The sequence below is a fragment of the Rhinolophus sinicus genome, chromosome 13, assembly GCF_057876585.1.
Source record: "Rhinolophus sinicus isolate RSI-liver-muscle chromosome 13, RSI-T2T, whole genome shotgun sequence".
Lineage (NCBI taxonomy): Eukaryota > Metazoa > Chordata > Mammalia > Chiroptera > Rhinolophidae > Rhinolophus > Rhinolophus sinicus.
Window position 1 is genome coordinate 2640121 of NC_142513.1, and position 6289 is coordinate 2646409.

A 6289-nucleotide genomic window follows, 5' to 3' on the forward strand; every position below is an offset into this window, starting at 1 on the left:
TTTGGAAGGTTGTACATTTCTGTTGCAGTATTGCCTTTATTTGAAATTATTTTTAAAATTTGCATTATGAAATAGCATGTGGAAAATTCCTTTGGATATATTTAGTATTAATAAAGCTTCATCTTTTGAGAATAGGGTTAACTTTTAGAAATAGCTCAACGTATTTAGATCTTTTGAGGTTGAGAGGTGTTGATGTTTGTTATGGCATTTTGAGGTATGAGTATAAATTAATACCAGTTTTCTAAAAACCTCAAAAAGAAGTTTCCACTTTTGAATTATATCTATTTCATCCAAAAAAGTAATAGCGTCTTATGTGCCTGAAAGGAGAAGCTAGGTATAGATTCCTTTGCCAGAATTAAGATCAGTCACATCTGTTGAATGGTTTCTGATCAAAGCCATGGAGTTAGTTAGTGGCAGAGCCAGGACTGAATTTCATGCTTCCCGATGCCCAGGCCAGTCAAGTGGGCCTTCTCTGAACTGAGCTGGTGCTACTTCCTTTCCATTAATCATTCAAGTGAAAATTGTCATTGAAAACAACTTAAAATGCACATTTATCAATAATCTAACACTTTTATTCAGGTAAAAAGCAAATAGTGGAAAGTTTCGCCCCTCGAATTTGTGCCCTGGTTATTGACTCAAGAGTGAATATTTGTATTCAGCAGGAGGTAAGTAAAGTCATTAGTTGGATTTTCTTTTAAAACCTAAAAATGAGAAAGTGAAAATATGGTAGCAATTTATCAAATTGAATAATTATTTTATCTTGGCACTAAATTATCATGTAGTGTATTTCTATTGTCTTTATTCATTGCATGACATGATGAATATATTACCTACATATTTATCAAAAATTAAAAAACATGGGTTTATATATACATATAGCTCATATGAAAATAAATTGTACTATCTAAATATTAGAAGTTCTTAATATAAAATAACCTGTAACAGTGTATAGATGTGTGTGCATGTGTATAACCATAAAAATATTAAGGTACATTTTTTGCTTTCTTAGATCTTATAATAAAGTGATAGTAGAAACATGTCATATTGCAGAGTATCATTGCTTTAAGTATAGGAATCATGGTATAATCTATTTTTGACATTCTGTGTTTTATGTTTTTTTTGTAGGCACTATTTTATACTTACATTCTTCCCTCTCCCCTTCTCCATTCTCTAAATAAAATGCTGTGATTAAGAACAAATAGGCTTCTACGTTTATGTATATAATATTTTTCTAAACAATGTTTCACTGAATATAAAAAGTTGATGGAGTATCTTTTTCTCTTTTCTAGACTCTAAAAAGAATGAATGCTATGCTTGACCAACTGCCTCAAGATGCCAGGAAAATACTCTCTAGCCAAGAAATGCTAATTTTCATGTAATTGTACTATATTGCTTTAATTAGTGGTTCAAATCAAGAATTTAAAGGATGTTTTATAAGGCGATACAACAACCATGAGTTGTATTAATAATTGAAACTGAAACTGTGTTAGGTTTCTAATATAATTTATAGATATACTTTCTGCAAAAGTCTGTGAGACTAGCAATTGTAAAGTAAAGTTTTTTAGTGAAGGTTTCCTTAACATGGCTTTGTGTTTAACTGATATTATTAGTTTAGTATATAATCTATCATTTTGATTCACAGGAGTAATATGGGAGAAAGGATTTTAGATGCTGGAGGTAAGTTTTTTCAAATGTCCATATCTGAAATAATTCTAAATTTATTAATAAAATCTCTTTTTAGTCAATATATATTAACCTTATAATGTCATGAGATTATGGGAGGGAATTATAAACTATATATAATCAAGTAATTTTTAATTACTTTAAGTAAATGATAAATTTTTGTGGGACTGAAGTAATAATTATGACTGGATTGTTAAATATAATTGGTACCTAATAGTAGATTTATGAATAACAACTTAATTTTCCAATAGATTTGAATTACTTTTGCTAAGAAATTCCTCAAATGGTATTTTATGAAGTCAGGAGGTTATTCTTGGAATTGATAGATTTGTTTTTAAACAATGTTTTTATTAAAAGAATTCAATTTTCTTTCCTGTTTCATGTGAACAAATTTTGATGTAGTGATGTACATATAGAATAAACCACTGGGTTAAAGTACTTTGGAATAATGTAAATGTATTACACAAAAGGAAAACAGATTTTGTGATGTATAGACTATTGTGTGAATTAATTTACAATTCATAACTCTAATAATAATGGAATGTCATAGTCTTTGAATACTTAGGAGTTTCCTTTAAATATCCTTAAAAATTTTATTTTCACTCCTATTAGTAAACTTGTTATTAGGGCTGTATTTATTTCTATAATGATGAGCTATTTCTAATTTATATAAAGAAAATGGCAAAAGATGAGTAAATTACACTAATATTTTCCTTAATTGCTCTTGTTTCTAATACCTTATAAAATATATTGATTTTTACATACTCTTAATTTTCAAAATTTCAAATAATACATTAACTTTTTCTTTTTTTAAGATTATGACTTACAAGTAGGTATTGTAGAAGCTTTATGCAGAATGACCACAGAAAATCAAAGACAAGAACTGGCGTGTCAGTGGTTTTCAATGGATTTTATTGCTAATGCATTTAAAAGAATTAAAGACTCTGAATTTGAAACAGTAAGTAGTATGAAAATAACAAATTGACAATAGTTTTTAAAAATTACTATACTTCTTAAAAGTTTCTCTTTTTTAAATTAGGATTGCAGGATTTTTCTCAACCTTGTAAATGGCATGCTTGGAGACAAGAGAAGGTAAACTTAATGCAGATTATTTACTCTCAGGAATGGACATGGAAGGATAAGTAAATTTTTGTCGTTTTTGATGATGACTGAAAAACAGTATTTGCAATGCAGTGCCTGGCACCTTGCAGATGGTCAGAACACATTGGATGGCTGAGTTCACACCGGCTTTACTTTACTTACTAAGGAGATGAAAGGCCGGGTGAGGGTTAAGTGCAAGTATTTGAATCACGGGTTCCTCTCTCCCTGTTGTAACATTGGGCAAAGTATTTAACCTTCATTTGCCTCATTTTTGTTGTTAACTATAAAATAAGAACACTGATAATGCCTCCTTCATATGTGTGTTGTGAACATTAAGTGAGATAATTATAGGCTAAGTATTTATAATCATATCTGACCAAGGAAGTATTCAATGAATTCAGCCATTTTTATTAGGAGTATTAGTCACTTCTACTCTTCTTTTCCCATCTAAGTCATAACCTCCATTGTATTAATAGTGTGAGATAAAATAGGACTCAATGTGCATAGTCAATAGCACAGAGAGGAATATGGTACAATCACTTTAGTCACAATGGTAGGTTGAGTAGTATCGTCAAAGTAATATGTTTTCTCTACAGAAACAAATTTACATTAACTCTTACTTTGAAAAGTAATGAAGAAGGAGATGTGATTTTATTTATGTTATGACCGCTGCCTGATTTTCTTTTTATCCTTGGCATGATTTCTAGGACTAGCCAAGCTTATGCTGTGAAGGCTTATTATTTTTATTTAACTCAAACTACTGTTTTATTTCAGAGTCTTTACGTTTCCTTGTTTATCAGTATTTCTTGATACATATGAGGTAAGTTTTCAATTTAACATGTTTTAGTTATTGGATGAATTTTGATGGAAGAGTCAAGTGAATTACATGTTACAAATTGGCAATAACATTAAAAATAGTCATAATTAGATTTCAAATACAGCTGGTCTGGTATTCTATATCTAAGAGACATTTTATGATATAGCATGTTTGTACCCAAGGATAAATGAATTATAAAGGCTATCCTTCAAATTTGCTTCTGTTTCCTTTATAAGCCCATTATTGGTTTATCATTCATTAATATATTCATACTAATATTTTCAACCTTTATTTGCACTTGGAATATTTGTGATTTCTTGGAGCTGGCTAATGGCTAATTTCTATACAGAATACCAAGCAGCATTTTTTGTTTCTAAATTGATTTAAATGCTATACTTTTCTCCTCTATCTTCCCTCACCAGCTATACTCTTTTCAAAAAAAGGAAAATCCAATCATGAATATTACATGATCATAATTATCTGTTGTCACTTTTAAAAGCATAGAATATATTAGTTGCATATGTTTATTTTTTTAGCTGCAAATACCATCAGATGAAAAACTTGAGGAATTTTGGATAGATTTTAATCTTGGGAGCCAGACTTTATCATTCTACATTGCTGGAGACAATGATGTGAGTTTTACTCCCTCTGTACCATTTTCTATGTATGTGTATGTAAATAAAAAATGTCTTAATTTAAGAATGTATATTTCTTTGTGTATTTATTTTTGTAGTTATTTTAATATTTTTCAATGTTACCCCAGTAATTTTGATTAACGTAGTAACCTATCAAGCTAATTAAAAATGAAAATTATTTCTGATATTGTATTGCAACAGAAAAATTCATGCTAAATTTTAATACTAGTTTTTTAACATAAGTTTTTCAGAAATAAATTACAAGTTAATGTCAGATAAAATTTCACATTTGCATGAATAAAGTGAATTGAATCTAGAAAGCAAGCAACAGTTACTCAAATACAGAGGCACTCAGTTAAAAATAACATTATCAGATGATGGCAAGTGGTCTTACTTATTCATATAATCTTCTGTTTCAAAATAGTGAGGAATTGTTTCTTATGGTAGTATTTGGAAGTCAATTTTAGTTCTTTTCCTACTGTGCTCTACTGTAGCTATGTTTTAAACCCTCCAACCAGGTGGTGTATGTCCTACCGATCTCTTTTTAACCTGAGGAACATTCTTGAGCTATTATTTCCAAATAGTTACCATTTACTGTTTGGTACATTGGGGCATCTCTAGCTCAAACTATATACCGGGGGTGCCAAAAGTGTGCCAAAAAATGTATACAAGTGGACACTTTGGTCAGCGTTGCTCAAGCAGTAGTTCGCTGTAATCAGAAGTGTCTGCACACTGATGGGAACCACTTTGAGCACCTCTTGTAATTGCAGAAGTCATATGTGACTTGTATTCATCTTTTGCTATCCTATATATTGAGTATTACAATTTTAATAGTTTTTTCCTTCCTTAAAATGTGTATACATTTTTTTGGCACCTTTTGTATATAGTCACTTTGCCAAAATCTGAGTAAGAGTTAATCTGCATTTACTAATTTAATTGTGGCTGCTGATAGTTTAATGAGGCTTTAGTCCTTTTAGTCTCGTAAAATCCTGTTTTTTGTTCCAGGTAAACTCTTGATAGACGAACATTCACCACATGCCTCTTAGAGCTCCCACACACCTTTATTTCTTTGTATTTTAGGGTACCTTCTTAGCCAAATACCAGCCCTGACTCTCAGGGGCACTGAGTTTTCATGAGTACATTTACTCCTGCAGGGCTTGTAGGAGTCTTTTTAACTGGATTTTCTCAGAAACTGGACTTGCACTTTGGAAGAAGGGGCTAGAATAGGACCGATGTAGTTCCTGCCTTCATTCAGCTTGGTCTAATGATGATTCAGACAAGAAAGCAAACTATTGCAGTATTACACATGATGAGGCTAGTGTAAAATGCATTTATAAGTATTTAATGCCCGTTATGTTCCAGACACTGATCGAGAGGTGCTGGCAGATTCTTCCCCCAAAAAATATATTTAGAAGCCTCTTCTCCGGATTTTTATAGCAGTAGTGTATTATCCCTATATTCTGTCTTACTCTCCTAGAAGTCATTCTCCATAGAGTGGCTGCTTGAAGCCCGTCTTTTGTCCCTGTATCGAGGCATATGGGAGTCTTTATGATCTGGCCCCTGACTGTTTCTCTGACATCTCAGGCCATTCTCTGGGCTTCTGTGTCCAGCCATATTCCATTTGTATTTTTTCTATTCCTCTAATATGGGTCATGCCCATTTCAGGTCTTTCCACCTGTGGGGTGTTCTATCTAGAACCCTCCTCCAGACCTTCATGTTTGAGTCCCTTCCCATTTAGATCTCAGCCCAGATACCATCTCCTTATCAAGGTACTCTCTGGCAGCTCAATCCAAAGCTGCCTCCAGCCACATTGTAGCGCACTGTCCTGTTTTGTTTTCTTTATTGTAGTTATTTCTACTTAAGATCATTCTGTTTATCTATTGTCCGTTGTCTCTTCCCCCCCATTGAATGTAAGATTTATGAAATCAGGGACCTGTCTTTCTCATTTGTAGCTATCCACATTTATTACAAAAATGAATAAATAGAATATTCAAAGAACTGAAAGATGCATAGTATGGTTAGTGCAAAGAGTGCAAAGGAGATTGGAAAGAAA